A 17,829-nucleotide genomic window follows, 5' to 3' on the forward strand; every position below is an offset into this window, starting at 1 on the left:
GATTTTTTTTTCTTGTACTTCACATCTTTTTTTCTAGTTCTCTCTTCTGATGGTAAAGGTTCCCGGCAACCTATTCTTCCTGGTGTGGGGAGAGACTCCTGTATATTGCTGATCATTCTTTTTTCATAAATCATGAACCAAAAAAAATACAAATGCTACCTTTTAATGCTGTCTTTGTAATCAATGCATTTCATACTGTCCTTTCTTCTATAATCCGAATGCAATTTAAGGAACAGTTTAAAATCCATCCCTCCTCTGCTTCCCAGACTTCAAAGCCACTAAAAATTCTAATATTTATCTTATTGTAACATCGATTCCCAGTTGCAACCACATCAAGGTCTTGCCAATTCCTCAAAGAACAAATGGTTTCTTTATGTAGATCTGTCCTGCAATAAGCTATCATAAATTATCTCCAAAGCAATATTTTCACTGAGAATTACAAAAACGTGAAAACAAAGCCTTAAAATGCTGGTTTTTTTAAAGCCAGTTCCATTTTCAACCTATTTCCTATTGTTTAAAACTGTCCGTCTCTAAGGTTTGCATGGCAACAGAGACGGTGGTCTTTTCCGCTGCTGCTGGCATAATTGCCCTTTCATCTCCCCTATTTCCTTCTTTCTGTTCTCTTGCACTCCGGAGAAATGCATTTTACAAAGAGCTCCTTTGCATGCCTGTCTTCTTTGAATATCTCGGAACAGGAGCTCCTTGGAGGAGGGCTTGTGTCTTTTCCGTGTTAGAGATGTGACACAAGACGCGCCCTCCATCAATGTTAAAACGACAGTAGACCAAACGCTGCAGTCGCTCCCAGTTCCGAACACGAGGGCCGGGAGGCGGGCCCAGCTGGAGCCTGCTTGCCACGTGCGTGCCTTTGGGTGCCTTCCTCAAGCTGCAGCCCGAGGCTCCTTCTGCGGCGGGGATAAGAGAAAATGTTCGGTGTATCGACAGGTGGCTTGAGCAAGAAAGGGAGAGGACTGAAGGAGAGTGCCCGAGGGCCAGAGCATTTGAAAAATAGTTGGTTTGGGAGAGAAAATAAAAACAAGACGCAGGGGGAATATTTCTTCAATCAGGTTCGGTGAAACCTAAATAAGTTAGTTATAATTAAGCGCGAAGGGAGAGCGCACGTGACGCGTAACGAAGCACAGGGTGATGGGCAAGGTGACGCTTCGTAGACGGCAAACCGCTGGCTGTGACATTGAAGTGGTCCAGACAAGTGGCTATCAGGACAGAAAGAACTCCTTAAGCGCTGAAAGCTTTCATTTCTTGAGAGGTCTGGGATATACAAAGAATGCATGCGTCTCTGAGGTCAGTGCGGGAGCAGTATGAAGAAACTGGTGGCTACAAAAAATAAAAATGAGAAAAATTATGGTCCCTGCAATTGTTTGTAATGACTGGGCTAACCTAGCGGAGGTTGAGGGGTGGGAGGAATTAGAAATGGGGAGTGTTGATGTTTTTACGGGGGAGGATTTCCCTGTACACAAAAATATACAGGCAAAAATACACTTCTCCCTGGATTATTTTTGCACCGATGTCGTAAATGAAACATACTAAGTTTTCTCATAAAAATCAAGCCTTTGATCAAGACATGAGAATGGAATTTAAGAAGAACAATAATCTTTAGTTCAATAGCTTTTAAATTGAGCACAATACATTAGGTGCTGATGGGTCTATGCATCTCTACGGTGAAAGTGCAGTCCAGCCTCGTACCACTTCCTGAGATCGCTCCACCACCCACAGCATGATTGATCTTCGTTACTCTGCCCTTGCGAAAGAAAATAACTCATTTCACTGTCAATTAAGAGTCAGGCTCAGAATCACAAGCCAGCTGAGGTTGAATGTCTATCTATTGATTTATCGATCTCTCTATCAAAGCAACAGAGTTGGCTGGTAAGATTCACAGCTTAATTTTCAGAAAACAAAAAATAATTTGTATTGTGAGCATGCATGATCCTTTAGAATTTGAATTTTCTATTAAGCTGAGAAATTTGTTATTGTAGAAAGCCCTGCTGATAACAAAGGCAGAAAAGAAATATGTCTTGTAATGTGTTGGATGAAAGTTGTTTTTTTTTTAACTCTCATGCACACTTTTAGCTGCAAGAATATTATGCCTGATCACAATTTGCAAGTTCTGATATCCTGGATTACATTTTGCCAAGAAGTGGAGGTAATGGTGAAAACACGGGTTTTACGTGCATGCTCCCTGCGGAGTAACAGCCAACCTGGCACCACCAGGAGAGGTCACGAGAAGCATCATCACCCGATGTCAGTGCACTCAGGGGTGGCTGCTTCCCATCGGAGGGGGCCACCTGCTTCTGTTAGCGTTTCCAGGCTCCCAGGTGCGATGCTCTGCATGCAGCAGGGTGTGTGCAGAGCCCCTGACTGCAAACTCAGGGACCGGGTTCGTTTGCAGTGGCTCCCTGGCACAATATGGATAACAGAAACTGAGGTTAGATGGCAAACGTTAGTCTTAACTACTGTGGGACACATGAATAATTTTATCGTCGTGGTCTGTTGTTAAACCGAAAGCCATGCCTATGAGGTGACTTGAAAGGAGGGACAGAGCATGCTCCTGCGAAGGCGTGCGGTAAGGAAGAGCAATGGCGAGGCTGACCGATTTCCCCGGGCAGATGAAGCTAGAACACGCGTGCTTCATGTGTCGTACATTTCGCGGCATCTCAGTTTCCCCCTATGCACTTGCTAAAAGCAAACCTCTTTCCTCATACCTTCCGATATACAGACAGTACCTTTGTGACTATAGACTATTGACAGGTAAGTTACAGTGCCCTTGACAATAAAAAAAATACGAACAAGCAAGAAAAATATAACCAGAGACATTGATAGTAAGAACAAACTGACAGTAACCAGGAGGGAGGTGGGAGGGGATAATGGGGGAAAGGGGAGAAGGGTTTGCAGGAACAGCTATAAAGGACACACGGACAAAACCAAGGTGGGTGGAAGCAAGGGAGGGAGGTGGGGATGGCTGGGGTGGGGGAGGGGTTGGTAGGGGGTAAGTGCAGACAACTGTAATTGAACAACAATAAAATAATTTTAAAAATACACAAAAATACATATTCTTACGTGTTTTTTTCAGTTACTAAATTCGGCAGCAGTGTCATTATATACAGAAATTCTTTGTTTAGTGTTAGGAGTTTTAACATGGCCTCCCTGAGCCAAAGGGTTGTCATGTATGTTTTCAGTAACAATTATGAGTAGTTTTGCTAGTTATTTGTTCCACTAGGAACCCACTGAGATGTAGGTTTGCTTCTGGAGGATTTTTGAAATCGATTGTAGAAAGATAAACTGCTCCAGAATTTCATTTTGTTTTGTATGCTCACAGCATTAGCCACCACGTCTTCAAAGCTCCCCCCTCTGTTTCTGATTCCACCCACCAGATACACACTGGAGGGCTAAGTGCATCCTCTGGGTGGTAAAAAGAAAGTAGAGATGAATTCCAATCAAGTTGAAAATTTATAAAATCCAAATTGATTAGAAGATAAGTGTCCCGAGAGGAATTTTCGAGAGGAGAAATGGTAGTGCTGTAATTCTCCATTTAATTTTGTGCTTTATATTTGTTACAATAATTCTTGAATTTGTTCAAACATGCTTTTCTGCTTTATTTTTATAGGGTTGTTCTATCCAACACAGACTGAAAAAAAATGATGAATTACACCTATGCTTCCAATAATGACCCGTAGCCTCTAATTTAGAACTTGATTATATGTCATAGTGTCCATATTTCTTTGGGTTTAGAACTACTTCTCTCTCCTTCTTACATATTTATTCCTCCACTTCTCTGCCCCACTTCAGTTTGAAACCTGCGAGGATTCCCCACTACTTAAAAAGTGAATCTCAATCTTTACTGATTATAAATTTCCTCATTCTAACAATCTGCATTTTAAAAAATATCTCTATATTAGTCTGCACCCCTGTGTAAGAAAAATTAAGAAAACAGCTCAATAAATCTGCTCGTAAAGTGTGTAACCCTTTTATAACCTGTCATTGGTATCCTTCACCCCTCAGGGCCCTCCCGATGCCCCCTCTGTGGTCACAAAAAAGAGCTATTTCTGTTTTCCTGAGCAAATTTGCTCTCCCATACATTCTTATTTGTGCATCTAGTGATCCCTTTCAGGCCTGGTTAATACATTCATTTGATCGTGGGTCGTTTCTCAGCCAATCAGAGTAACTGACTAAAATTTATGAGACTTGAATAATTGAGGGAATAAGTTCTCTGTCCACAAAAATGAGTCATTTGATCAACATGTAACTAGAATAATTGAGAAATTTGCTAAAAGGTCAACTTTTGTATTTGTTCTTTCTTTTTTTCTTAGAACTCAATACTTTTTGATTGATTGATTGATTCATATAATAAACTCTGTGACCTTATAACTTGCAACACAATCTCCTTTCACACCCACTTCAGTGCATTCATATATAATAAAAATGCCAAAAGCTTTGCACGAATACATTTTCCAACCAGTTACTGAATTTATCATGATTATCTTGCTATATTTATTTTTGGACACTTCATGACTATTTAGTTAATAAAATTTTATGTAAGCATTATAGTCTTCTAGAGTCATTTTCTAAATTTGTGCTCTAATATGTTTATAATAGACCCTGCTGTTTTACTCTTATCAGCGGCAGAAATGTTTGCTGTTGAATACAAATGCCGAAATTAGACCTAATTTAAATTTATTTTATTAAAATTTATCATATTTTAATTGATCAAGGCAATCGTATGTAACTGGTATTTCAACACATCAAGGATATTTAGATCTTTTCTGCACTGAGTGGAATACGGTGGTAAGATCCCCTCACGTATTTATTGTGTCCATGTTTTACAAAGTATGGATTAGACCAGTGGATAAATGCGTGTTAGCATCTGCTCCCTTCTCCTTGTGATGCGAGGTGATGAAAACAGGTAAGATGGAAAAGAGTGAATATGGCGGAGGTCAGATAACAGAAGGGACGAGAAAGAGCAGTCCACACGGGACGGCTGAATGGGCACCAAGACTCAGCTCCAAAGCTCAGACTGCTGCAGAGGGGTGTCGGTCATGTCTCCGGTCCCCTGGTCACGGGAGAATGTTTTAGGAAAGGGGCAATAGCTGGAATGATTGGGTATATTGTAGTATTCAAACTGGCAGACATTGACAGAGAACTCTCAGTGGGACACCCTAATGAAAAAGCTCCCTGAAAGCATGGAGGAGGGAGAGCAAGAATGTCCGGGAGACAGACTGGAACCAGCACTGAAGGACATCCAGGGCTTTAGCCTGCCTGTTGGCGCAAGAACCTATCACCTGCCCACCGGCAGGAAAGGAGGGGTGTCCGAGGTGGTGAACACCATTTTGCCATTTTTTTTCTTTTTGAGTTTATTATTTCTGTGTCCTGTATAATAAATTTTTATCTAACTCAATGCCCCAAAGAATTTATTCAGGATTACCTTGTCATCTTCATAAAAACTCAGTAGACCATACTCTGGTCCTCTCTCCTGGACAGATAGGTTTGTCTTTCCATTTGGTTTTTGGAGCAAGTTAAAATTAAATAGTGTAAACTTCTAGTCTTCTTTTAAAAGGATGTTTTAGTATAAGTACTTTGCTTTTCGAATATGTTTTAGAACCAGTTTGTCATATAATAAAAACCTTTAAAAACTTTTCATTAGGATTATGTCGAATTTGTCCAGTACTTTGGGGGAGATTTGTCATTTTAGATGACAAATAAGTCATCTACAAGTAAGAAGTTGTGTAATCCATGAACATGGTATAAATATCAATTTATTTAAGTGTTTTTAAGTTTCTCTCAGTGATGTTTCATTCCTTTCAGTGAATGAGTCTTGCACATATTATATTAAATTCATTCCTAAGTATTTTATTGGTTGATGTTTTTGTAAATGGGAATTTAAATATTTTGATTTCCCAAATGTGCATCATTAGTAAGTAGATATAGCTTATGCCATTTTATGTTGTTAAGTGTAATTAATTATACTAGCTTATATTTGACTCATCAGAGTGATCTAATTCACAACTATGCTATCTGCAAATAACCTTAGTTTTACATCATTACGTTTTTGCCGCTAAGTAAGACGTTAGCTGTAGGTGTTTTGTAGATACCATTTATCAGGATGAGAAAATTCTCTTTATACCTAATTTACTAACAAATTGTATCCTGAGTAAGTACTGAATTTATCAAATGCTTGCTTTGAACCTGTTGAAATGGTCACATGTCTTTTCTGTTTTTAGACTGTTAAGATAATGAATTACAATTTTTTTAAATGTTGAAACAGTCTCGTGTTGCTGAAATCAACCCACATTGGTTTTAGATGCTTTTCCTTTCTGCATATTTCTGACTCGGATTTACTAATATTCTGTTAAGGATGCTTATTTCTATGCCCACAAGGTATATAAGTACCATCATATAGTTTTCCTTTAATACCCATTTCTACTTTTGGTGTCCGTGTCATGCTGGTGTCATGGCTGGGAACTCTCAAGTAAAGAGTTAACATTGTATTATTGGGATATCTAAAAAGCAAATTGCTGGAAGAGTTGATCAGCATACTATTCTTTTTTTAAAGATTTTATATATTTATTTTTAGAGAGGGAAGGGAGGGAAAGAGAGAGAGAGAGAGAGAGAGAGAGAGAGAGAGAGAGGGAGAGGGAGAGAGAGAGAGAAATATCAATGTGCAGTTGCTGGGGGCCATGGCCTGCAACCCAGGCATGTACCCTGACTGGGAATCGAACCCCCAACACTTTGGTTCGCAGCCTGCACTCAAACCCACTGAGCTACACCAGCCAGGGCTAGCATACTAGTCTTTAAGCCACCTTGTTTTAGCTAACAATACACTTTATGCTGAAAAATAAAAACACTACTGTCAGGTCTGCCTGCTTGATAAATTGTTCTTGTTACGGGTCTTGAAATTATTGCTCTGAGTTGAAGCACTTGGGTTTTTAAAAATTATGGCATTTTTGCGCTTTTGTAAGTTTTTCATCTGTGTTGCCGTTCCCCTCTTTTAGTTAATATCATTTTTAGACTTATGATCCACACATCTCAACAGCTGGGGTTTTTTTTCTGGATTGTGGGTCATGCTCCTGCTAACTGCAAATTGATGAGTATTTCTTGAAGGAAAGTATTTAATTTAGACTCGAGGTTCTGACCCTAATCTAAAACATCTTACATGGTCAGTCACCTGAATATGCTTATGATTTGGTTTCCTTCTGGGTCTCTAACGGTTCTCGCTCACAGATAGATCAACTTCACACTCGATCAAACATTAACTGACATTTGGGAGGACAATTTTCTTGCTACGATTGCTTCATCTGAGTGTTACATTTTGCAATCTGAAAAGTTAGCGACGTATATATATATTCATCAAATATATATGAATTTAGTGAAAATAGTCAAATATTTAAATTTATTTCTTTTGCTCTTGCCTACTTGTTCACTCTGCTGGGCTTTCCTGTATTCTTGTGGCAAATACATGGATGCAACTATGATCGTTATCATCGCTAAATCTTTCTAAAATTAATGGGATGGAGTTTATTAGAAGTCACCATTTACTTAAGCAACATGAATTTTGAATTATGGTAGAGCTTGCCTGGATGTAATTACAATCTCTTAATGACTTCCAATTGATTTGTGCTATGGCGGCTACAATTAGACAGCACCTAATTAATTTATTTTACTAAATAACTTAAACTGATCATGGCCAGCGTCAGCATGCTGCAGTGTTCTGAGCAAGCGAGTTGAACAATGCAGGAACAAAAACAAAGAATCAATATGTTTCAGAAACACTGGAGACTTTAGAGCTCATCCAAGAAAATCCTTTCATTTCACAAATACGAGATCGGGTGTGGAGAATTCGCACAATTTGTCTCTAACCACAATAATGGACCAATAAGGAACTGAATGTGGTACTTCTAATCCTTGCCACCGTAATATATTCTTCATGGTCTTAAACCTAGAAATGCTGTTTGATTTGGGAAGCTTGTCTCTATGGTGAATAACTTATTTTCTTTTTATTTTACAGAACATACATGGTGGTGGAGAGATGCGTGGACCAGGGCATCTAGCAACAATTCTTCCCATCCATCGTCAGGGATAAATACAGGTGAGACTGGCGTCGTGTTTCGTGTTTTAGAGCTCATGGTTTATTTCAAACGTTTGCCACACTAAACACAGAATTGATTTTAGGTGTAATATTTCCTAAGTAATCCAAATCACGCCAATTCATCAGTCCTAAAATAGTAGGAAGTGGGAGGTGATCTCAAGTTTTACATTTTAAATGCCCTGCCGAGTATTCAATTGGATAACTGATGTTACTTATTTATGATGAGGAATCAAAACCCAGAATATCCCATTTTGAATGATAGTTTAAAAAATAATATTATAGTCACAAATAGGGTTGGCCATGCATATTCTCATTGAGGACTGGCTTTCCAGTGGTCCCGAAATCGTGCTTCTGAGAGCAGCAGCACGGCCATCATCTGGGAAGATGCAGGAAACGCTAGTTTTTTGCCCCGATCCTGATCTGCTGATAAGCCGTTTGTGTTCTAACAAGCCCTCTTGGTGATTCTGCTGCACCCTTCAGTTTGAGAACCACTGCTTTCAATAAAGCTTTCAAATGAGGTAAATGTACGTTTAACAGAAAATGTTCACAATGCATACAAAAATTCGCAATGCTAATACATGAAGCAGAGCAGTAATATTCTTCGCTTGATATTTGGATTTTGAATTTTAACTTGTTTTCAGATGAATTATATGTGCTACACTGTATCTCAGGCTTCTTAATTTTAAAAAATTGCATGATGGCGTACACAAATTTTGAAAAACAGGGTTTGGAATGCAGTTTGAAAAATATTTTTTTAATTCCTTATTCTTAGTGGGAAATCAGCATCCAATGGGTTACAGCTATTTAAAAAGATTGTTTTAAATTCCCTAATCTAGAAAAAGTGATGCGCCTCTCTGATTTTGCACACACAGAAATACTGAGTTGTCAACAGTGTTCGCCCAAACCAACTCCCCACCACCCAGAGCGGTGCTGGAACTGTGGCGCTCCTTATCTAGTCCCACTATCCTACAACATAATTTGCAGAAATAATAAAATTGGTTAAATGTTTAAATAAATACAATAGTATTCATTTATCGATGGGTTTCATACGGTAACCCAGACATGCTCTGTACTGTTGAAGAATTGCAATGAACATTCACATGTTAAAGTCTCCGAAATTGCCATAGTGCAGAAGCCTGTTTAATTTTGATTAATCCCAAATTTCACAAATTACTTTATTATGGGTAGATTTCTCCAGGAAATACATTTTAACACTTCACGGAACTCGTGTTGTGGAGAACATATCTTAAAAACTGCTGATCTTAAACATTAGAAGCTCTGCAATGACCAATATCAGCACGTGTCCTGTGCAGAAGTACTGATCTATGTAAAAGATCGTCGAGCAAGAAGGACAGAATGTCCTCACTGAAAACTTGCCATTGTTAACAGAGCACATGGAGCTGCACGTCCTCATGGCAGGTGGGATCGCAGTGTCTAAGGGCTCGGGTTTCTCGGTCGGCTCCCACCCCTGCAACGGCATAACCTTGAGCGTGTCCTTCATCATCTGTCCTATAGCTGGTTCAGCTGTCAACTGGGATCACAGTTAGTACCTAACTCATGGGGTGGTTGCAAATTTTAAAGGGTTTCTGGCACAGAGGAACAGAGTTTTTAACACACAGTGTAAGGATACATGTGTTTGAACTGGTACCATGATTGGTTTGCTTTAAAGCCCTCCTATTGTAAGAACATTTCTTCGAGTGAATTGGCACTTACATATTTAAAACATCTTTGCTTATACTTACCGCTCCACCCGGTGAAATAAGGTCAAATATGATAACATCTCGTTTCCTTTGGTTTACCTAATTGGGAGTGAAGCTCTATCGTGTCCTTGTTCAAGAGCTACTAAAGTAACGTATTTCGTTAGCAACTAATGCAGAATGCGGTAATATTAACAGTAAGAAAAATGGAATGAAACCCCCAGATAATAGCTAATTTAAATATAAGTAACCTGATACTAGACCTTGAATATTAATAACAATAAACGTGAACTACTCACTGTGGTGTAAACAACTGAAGACTGGTGTGTAGGTTTGGGTCCTTATTGACTTTGCCAGTGACACAACCTCCCTGTCTTCAACCTCTTTGTGCAGAAAGTATAGGCGTTTGAAAACTGGCTTTGATTCCTCCTAGATTTATTTTCTGATCTTATGGTCCACGGTCTTAAGATTTATTGCATATGCTATAGATGAGAGTAATATTGTTGAGTGGTCACGTGGCCACTGGTTATGGACCGGTGAGTAATACTAGTTTCCTGTGGCACTCATTGTATTTATCACTTAGGGCGAACCATTGTAGTTATTTATAGCATGACTACGGTTACAAAGAGGAGTATGGGTTACCGGATTTTATCGAGCATCAGCTGCTGCGCCCTACATGCTGTGTTTTGGGTGGTGGGTCTTGGAGTCCACACTGAGTTTGCTGGGAAGCCCCTGTTGGATGGGTCGGTCTCCTTGTGTGTCATGGGCAGCCGTCCCTGAGCGTTGGTTTGGGAAGATACGACATGAAAGGGGAGAATTTTCCTGCTCATTGCAACATACTTATAACATGGAATGGCACTGTAAAAAATATCAGAAGGTATGCAGAAATTAAGTAATATCATTTCTAGTTGTTTTCCTATTTATTCCCTGCAGTATATGTCCTGAGTAGAGTCCTTCTCCAACCACGGTCTCTAAATATGGAATAATAACATTAAATTGTATGCACAAAAACTCTTATTTAAATACAATAATCTCCTGTGATAACTAAACAGAATATTATTAATAATGAAGAGCATACAACCCAAGGACATATAAGAGCTAATCTGTTAACTGAGTTGCATTATTTTTTCTACTTGTCTCTACACTTCAAATGTTCTATTCATCAGCTGAGTAGAAAGAGAGGAAAGCTCAGTCTGCATTATCTTTCTCCTGAATAGTAAATGAATATTTCATATTAACATGTAGTCGACAGTAATGAAAGCTACTTACTGAGTTCTCCTCATTATTATATTATGAAAACTTTCAAACAGACAAGTCAAAAGAATTATACAAGAAACAACTATAAAGGACACCTGGACAAAACCAAGGGGGGGGGGGTGGAATCAGGGAGGGAGGTGGGGATGGCTGGGGTGGTGGGGGCTGGTGGGGGGTAGATGCAGACAACTGTACTTGAACAATAAAATAATTTTAAAAATTAAAAAATTAAAAAAAGAAAATATAAAAAATAATAATTACATAATGAGTCGTTATAGACCCACCATGCAGATTCCACTAACATTCAACTACACGTACTTGCTTTATCACATAGCTCTCTACCCATTTACCAGTTTTGTTTCGGTGGTGCATTTAAAGGGTGCTGCAGGCATCTTTAGATTTCACTCCTAAACAATGCAGCATGCATATTCCTAAGTAAAGTATTTGTTTGTGAATTTTACTTTTGAGGGAATTTTTTAAAAAGATATTACTTATTTCTTTTTAGAGAAGGGAAGGGAGGGAGAGAGGGAGAAACATCCATGTGTAGCCAACTTGTATCATTTTTATCCACAGCTAAAGTTCATATTTCCTGTTATATTGGGAAGATTTCTTTTTTCGTAATTTAAATATGTCTAAAAGAGAAAATGTATGAGCATGTATTTTACTTTTTAATATGTGATATACACCAGCAATCACAATCCTTATTTAAACCTGGACCATTCTGATGTGTGTTTATATTTGTAGTCTATAAAGAACCAGGACAATCAAAGTTGTGTAATAAAGAGTTAAGCTTTGGCCACACTTGCTATTTTTTAAATAACCAGCAAGCAAATAAAAGGAAAAAAAAAAGAAAACAGAAGATTCAATAAACAGCACCTAAGTTATTCCTGCAAATCCTATTACTAGTTCTATTGATTCAGTAACTAGTAAACCTCATTCGCAGCTCTGAAGCGCTAATGCTCCAGGCCACGAAAGGCTTTTATTCAGACTCTAATTTGAATACTTGGGTGACCTCTGAAATGTGCAGCATCCACGTGCTGGTCTCCCAGAAGGAGTATCGTAGTGCAGCTGTGTGCTCCAGGTTGCAACTACACACAGAGTGTTAAGAGATCGGGTTGCCTCGCTTCTTGGAAACCCGCGCTACCCCTAGGACGTGCAATGCAATCGAGCTTTTTATCCTGCCGGAGGCTCTCAGCGGAGCAGCTGCAGGTAGGCTATGCCATTCAGTGGGTTCAAGTCGAGAATGCAAGGTTAACAACTGTCTGAGTAGCAGGATTGTAGACACGAGATAATCCACGTCTCCAGCTTCCAGAGGGTTCTCTGGCAGGAGCTGACTGTGAGCTCTCCGTATCAGAGCTGATCAGGCCCAGGGCACAGCGAGCGGCCGAGCGGCGGCGGGGTGGTTCCTGTGGAGAAACGGTGCTGCTGTGCTTTTCTGCATCGGGATCAGGGAGAGGCACACGGGAAGGTGGCCTGTTTTAGAGGGGCCTGAACTGAAATCCAGATTGGTCCCAATGTATGGCTCTGGTTTTTATAAATGAATTAGCATTTCCAGTACGAAAGCCTTGAATGAAAAGACTGCTGTGATAGTGCTTCCTCCCCGTTCCTGTCCAGGCAGCAAACCCAGACCGACACGGACCCGTACGTTTGCAGCTGCACTTCGTCAAACCAAGCCTCTTCCCTAACGCGATTTCCTCTCCAGCCACCAGCGTCTTCCCAGGAAGGGTCTCTGTGATGTGAGTGCTACTAATCACTTTAGATTTGATTTGAATACAGAGCAGAATGCTGGCGAGAGAAGAATGTTGTCACGGGCAAAGGTTTGAGGAGGTCTAGTTTCCGTTCACCTTTTCACGTTGCCCTTCGCGTTTTTCCCGTCTGTCGCTTCTGCTCACCCCACGACACTGCGACACCGCGGGTGCACGGAAGACTCCCGCAGTCACCGCGTGCGGGCACTGCGAAATGCACAGCACACATTCCCTGGCAGGGGCTTAACGTGCTCGACACACGCATGCACTTGAAACCCTCACCTTCCGTAAAGAATTTGTCTTGCAGGACCTTTACTTCTTATCAAATTATTTTTTTAAGAACCGCAGTCTGAGGCAAGATCAATGAAAAAGATACCACTGTATCAGTCTAACAGAATTCTTTAGAATTAGAACACATATAGAATCCAAAAAATAGAAAAGACCTCAAGTTGTGAAAACCCAGAACACCAACACTGACTGTGAGCGAGCTAACCCACTAAGCAGCACAGAGAGGACCAACCCCCCCCCCCCCCAACCCCAGCATCTATGGCTCAGTCAGGAGCACACCACCTTTGCTGGAAATGTTCCTTTTGCTTAAAAATCTTTAAGAAATACAGGGTACAGCACAAATAATGCCCCTTTTAAATTACAAAATCCTAAGCATATAATTCTGTGGCATAACATACCACCACCACACTCAAGCACACCATGTGACATTTTAGGTGAAATGTTCTAATTAAAACTATATGTTATTGCACCCATATTATTATCCTACCAACCACACTCATGCAGGCGTAACTTCTGCCGGACCCTGTATATTTGGTGATTTGGTGCTCCTTTAACAATTGCTAAGTTTATATTTGGGGGGTTATTTTCTAATGGGCATTTAATCACTCCGTTTAACCCTAAAGTGCATCCGTTATAGTTTTTCTAAAATGCTGAAGGGTGAAAATTTGGTTTTCCACATGCCATATGACAATAGGCAACAGGAAAAGAAAGGAAAAGGCATGAAAAAATAGAAGTTGGGGGGGTTGGCCCTTCTTTTGCCTCTCCGTCCTAGTTGGGTCATTGATGGACTGAAGGATAGATACCTGGCGGCCGTGGTGAGGACAGGACAGGCCTTTTTACTCAGTCTATTGAATCAAATGCTAATCTCTTCCAGAAACACCCTCACAGACACATCCAGGAAAAATGATTTAGCAACTGTCTGAGCCTCCCTGAACTCGGTCAAGTGGAGACATTAGATTAACCATCAGAGATATGAATAGGGTATTTTGCAACAGGGAAGCGATTTGAATTTCCTACCAGGAGATACGCATTGTAGGGAGAAGTTATTAATAGTTGTGGAAACACAGTAAATCATTTTGAATGAGGGATAGACTCACTCTGCTACACATATCTCTAATTTCTCACACAAACGCATTGGCGCGGAGCACGTTAAGAGTGGTGGGGCGCAATTAAGCAGGCATGGTGTAAAACCATCCCGGTCCTGGGTCGCTTCCATCCTCCCACCAGACCCGCGGCGAAGCAGGCCAGCCTTCTTGCTTCATGCGAAGCGGTACCGGGCCACGGAGACTCTAACTGAGAGTCAGAAAATCGCTGGCTCATAGCTCTGGTTGTACATCTGGCACGCCGACTGCACAAACCTTCCCCGGAGACAGCAGATGGTCTTTGAAGACCCAGATACTGTTGAAATTAATTGAATTTAGATGACATCTGGGTAAGCAGAAATGTCATGATGAGACTAAATGGCCTTATTACAATGGCTCCGTCTGAAGTTAGCACAAACAGATAAACACCAAGTGCACTTCGAGTGGCATTGTCCGCATCCACTCCTTGACTGTGCCATGTTTTCCTTGCCCCTTTTGACCTCCCAGGGTCTGACGGGCTTTCTTTTGCACCGCGTTCCCACAAGGCCCAGGTATGTATATGCCTGCCCCACAGCACAATCGAGATGTCTCAGCCAGTGTGTCTGTCGGGATTAGCCTGTAGTTTAATCACCAAAAAAATGAAAAGAATAGGAAATGCTCTCAACAGAAAATGAAGGAACAAAGTAGCAAAACCCAGGCAAATGGAATAACTATCAATAAAAGCCCAATTTTAGTGTGAAAAACAGAGCTCAGTGCTTTTAATGTTTTCCCATTTTCATGCATATTTAAATTGTTTTAAATAAAATAAAATTACCCCCTCCAAACTACTGGTCTTTAGCAAGTGAAAGAAATTCTACCTCAGATTCTGGTTTAGGATGGAGGTAAAGGGAAATGGGAAAGTATATGCATATAAATGTTTTGGAGAACATTAGAGGTTTTTGATAAGCTATAATATTACTGTTGAAATTATACAATCTAGGCCCTGGCTGGCGTAGCTCAGTGGATTGAGCTTGGGCTGTGAACCAAAGTGTCGCAGGTTCGATTCCCAGTCAGGGTACATGCCTGGGTTGTAGGCCATGACCCCCAGCAACCGCACATTGATGTTTCTCTCTCTCTCTCCATCTCCCTCCCTTCCCTCTCTAAAAATAAATAAATAAAATCTTTAAAAAAAGAAATTATACAACCTATTGTTTGAATTTTGCTTATTAAAATTTCTGAGACCTATCATCTATAGTAATTATAATAGTTTATCTTAGTTTAAGCTAGCAGCTTAATAAAGTATTTTAACAAAGATTATTTGGGGAAAAATCATTTGTTTTCCTCTGGAAATTATCAGTTCGACAGTAATTTTAGAAATCCTAGACTAAAAAAACCAAGATTTTTCTCTCCTGATATCTAATAAAAGGGTTAATAGAAGAGGAAATTGGAAGAGTACCAAATCACCCTTAACTGCAAAAAATAAAATTTTAAATCCCTTTGAATGCTTTGTGCTTAACAAGTTTTTCAAATTTCAGAATTTAAGATGTAATATGAACTTGTAGTTAAAATAGTCATCAATATATAAAATACACTAGATACACGTTTTTCTTTTAAAATGTTACCAAATTTGAAGTCTCAATATGTTTAACAAATTCACTTCTGATATTTTGAACATTGACCCATTCTCATATTTTACTACATGACAAACATTAACAAAAAATGACGTTTCTACTTGACCTCCCCCGAAGGAAAAACAAAAACCCAAATCCAGAAAACCGCAAGTGCTGTGCTCGTCACAGGGAAGTGGAAGGTGAAAAATGAATTATTGGCTGAAAGGAAACCTCCCCTTAGTGAGGTTGTCCGAGACGAAAGTAGCCATAAAGCAAGGTGGTGTTTATATCGTCATAGGTAGGCTCAAGGTTTCACTGAGGAGGGAGGTCTAAGGAGTGACTGACTCCCAGACTCCCCAGAGAGGGGGGCATTAAATGTCCCCAGCAATCATCGCAACGCTGGTCTCTGAGCGTGTCCGTGGAGTGGCATCCTCAGTACCGGCGAACTCAGAGTACCGGCGAAGAGGAATGCCAATGCCGACAGAAGACGTCTCAGAATCGGTACCCACATTCCCAGCAGTATTTTAACCAGAACAGAATGCTGCCATACACTAGATTCAGGATCATCTTTAAGATGGATTAGTGATTGCAAGTCATGGGCCATGGATTGGTTTCCCCAGAATATCCTGTGGTAGTAAATGAATGTTCCAATAACAAACTAATTCACACTTACACTAATAAAGTGAATCAGCGCTGCAGGGCGAGAGGAAGGCAGGCAGTGCCCAACAGCCACGCGCTCCTTCAGGGTGCGCCCCCTGGCGGCGGCCAGCGGAGACATCCTCTCTGCCCTCCGACCTGCCCGCGATGCTGCAAGGCACTTTCACTGGGGATAAGCCAGCTCCTCAAACAGCTCCATGTGTACCCTCGCCCTGGCTCACACTTTGCAATATAAATCGGAGTAAACGTGGGGTGCATGCGGGTGCTCTGGGAGGGTAAACCCCCACTCATCAGATGCTTCGTTTTCGGGGTTCCTGCACAGCCGCCACCTTCCGGAGGGACAGTCAGGCTCCCTTCGGGTCCACTTCGTTGTGCAAAGTCTCTCTCGGTGGCTCTCCCAGGACACGCCACAGATGGGACCTCTGAGGCTCCCAGGGAGATGTCCTGCGTCTCGCCCCTTTTCTGTTTCTTTGTTGGAAGATTTCTGCCACCACTGTCTAAAGCTGCCAGAGTTGCAGTTTTTACATCTGTCCACACTGTCAGCGCCATGTTCATTTTCCTTCCTTGGCTTTCTTTGGCCTTTGTCTTCCACCTTTTTATTAGCTTTTGTGTGAAGGTTATGTCCCTTTTTTATACTTTATATGAGCCCACTTGGGACTTTTTCTCCTCCAAGATAAAACAGCTGACCACACTGCATTAGGTGCGCCACTTAAAATTTGGACTAGACACTCCCTTTCTCCTCCTCTCAATCTGGCTTATGCCGTGTGTCCTGGGGCTGATGTGCTGAATCCAAGCCACCGAGGGGGTATAGGATGCTGTGTGTGCATGTGTGTCAATGACAAGGGAGTATTAATTATGGCTTCTGAGATGTTCTAGAAAGGTAATTTCCTCAAGCTAAGGTTTTACTATATAAGGGGGAACCTCCTTAATGTGGAATTTTCTTCTGGAGGGCAGGCCCCTTGCGGTACAGGCTTCCCCCGCTAGGGGAGTGCTCTAGGGACCCATCTGTAGCAGTGCGCCAGCTGGCGTTGTTGTGAGAACCTGGGTTCTGTTTTAGTGAATTGTTTTTGAAAACAGCATGTTTGCCCATTTCATGATGGGTGATTTATGAGTACACCAGCCCACACTGTGCTGAGTGTTCACTTTTTGATCAAAAATAGCATGCCCCCCTCTGTGTCAGCCCCATTCACCCCACCGCACCCCCGGAAACTTGTTCTGTTTCCCCAGATGAAAGAAAGTCCTCAAAGAGAAATGTTTACTGATGTAGAAATGAAACAAAAAAAATGGCAGAAACACTCAATACATCAAAATCAATGAGTTCACAAACTGTTTTGAGCGGTGGAAAAAATGCCTTAATAGGTGTACTGCATCAAATGGAGAGTACTGTGAAGGTGACTGAAGTTTAAACATGTAAGAATCAAC

This window comes from Phyllostomus discolor, chromosome 11 (genome assembly GCF_004126475.2).
Source record: "Phyllostomus discolor isolate MPI-MPIP mPhyDis1 chromosome 11, mPhyDis1.pri.v3, whole genome shotgun sequence".
NCBI classification, from domain to species: Eukaryota; Metazoa; Chordata; class Mammalia; order Chiroptera; family Phyllostomidae; genus Phyllostomus; species Phyllostomus discolor.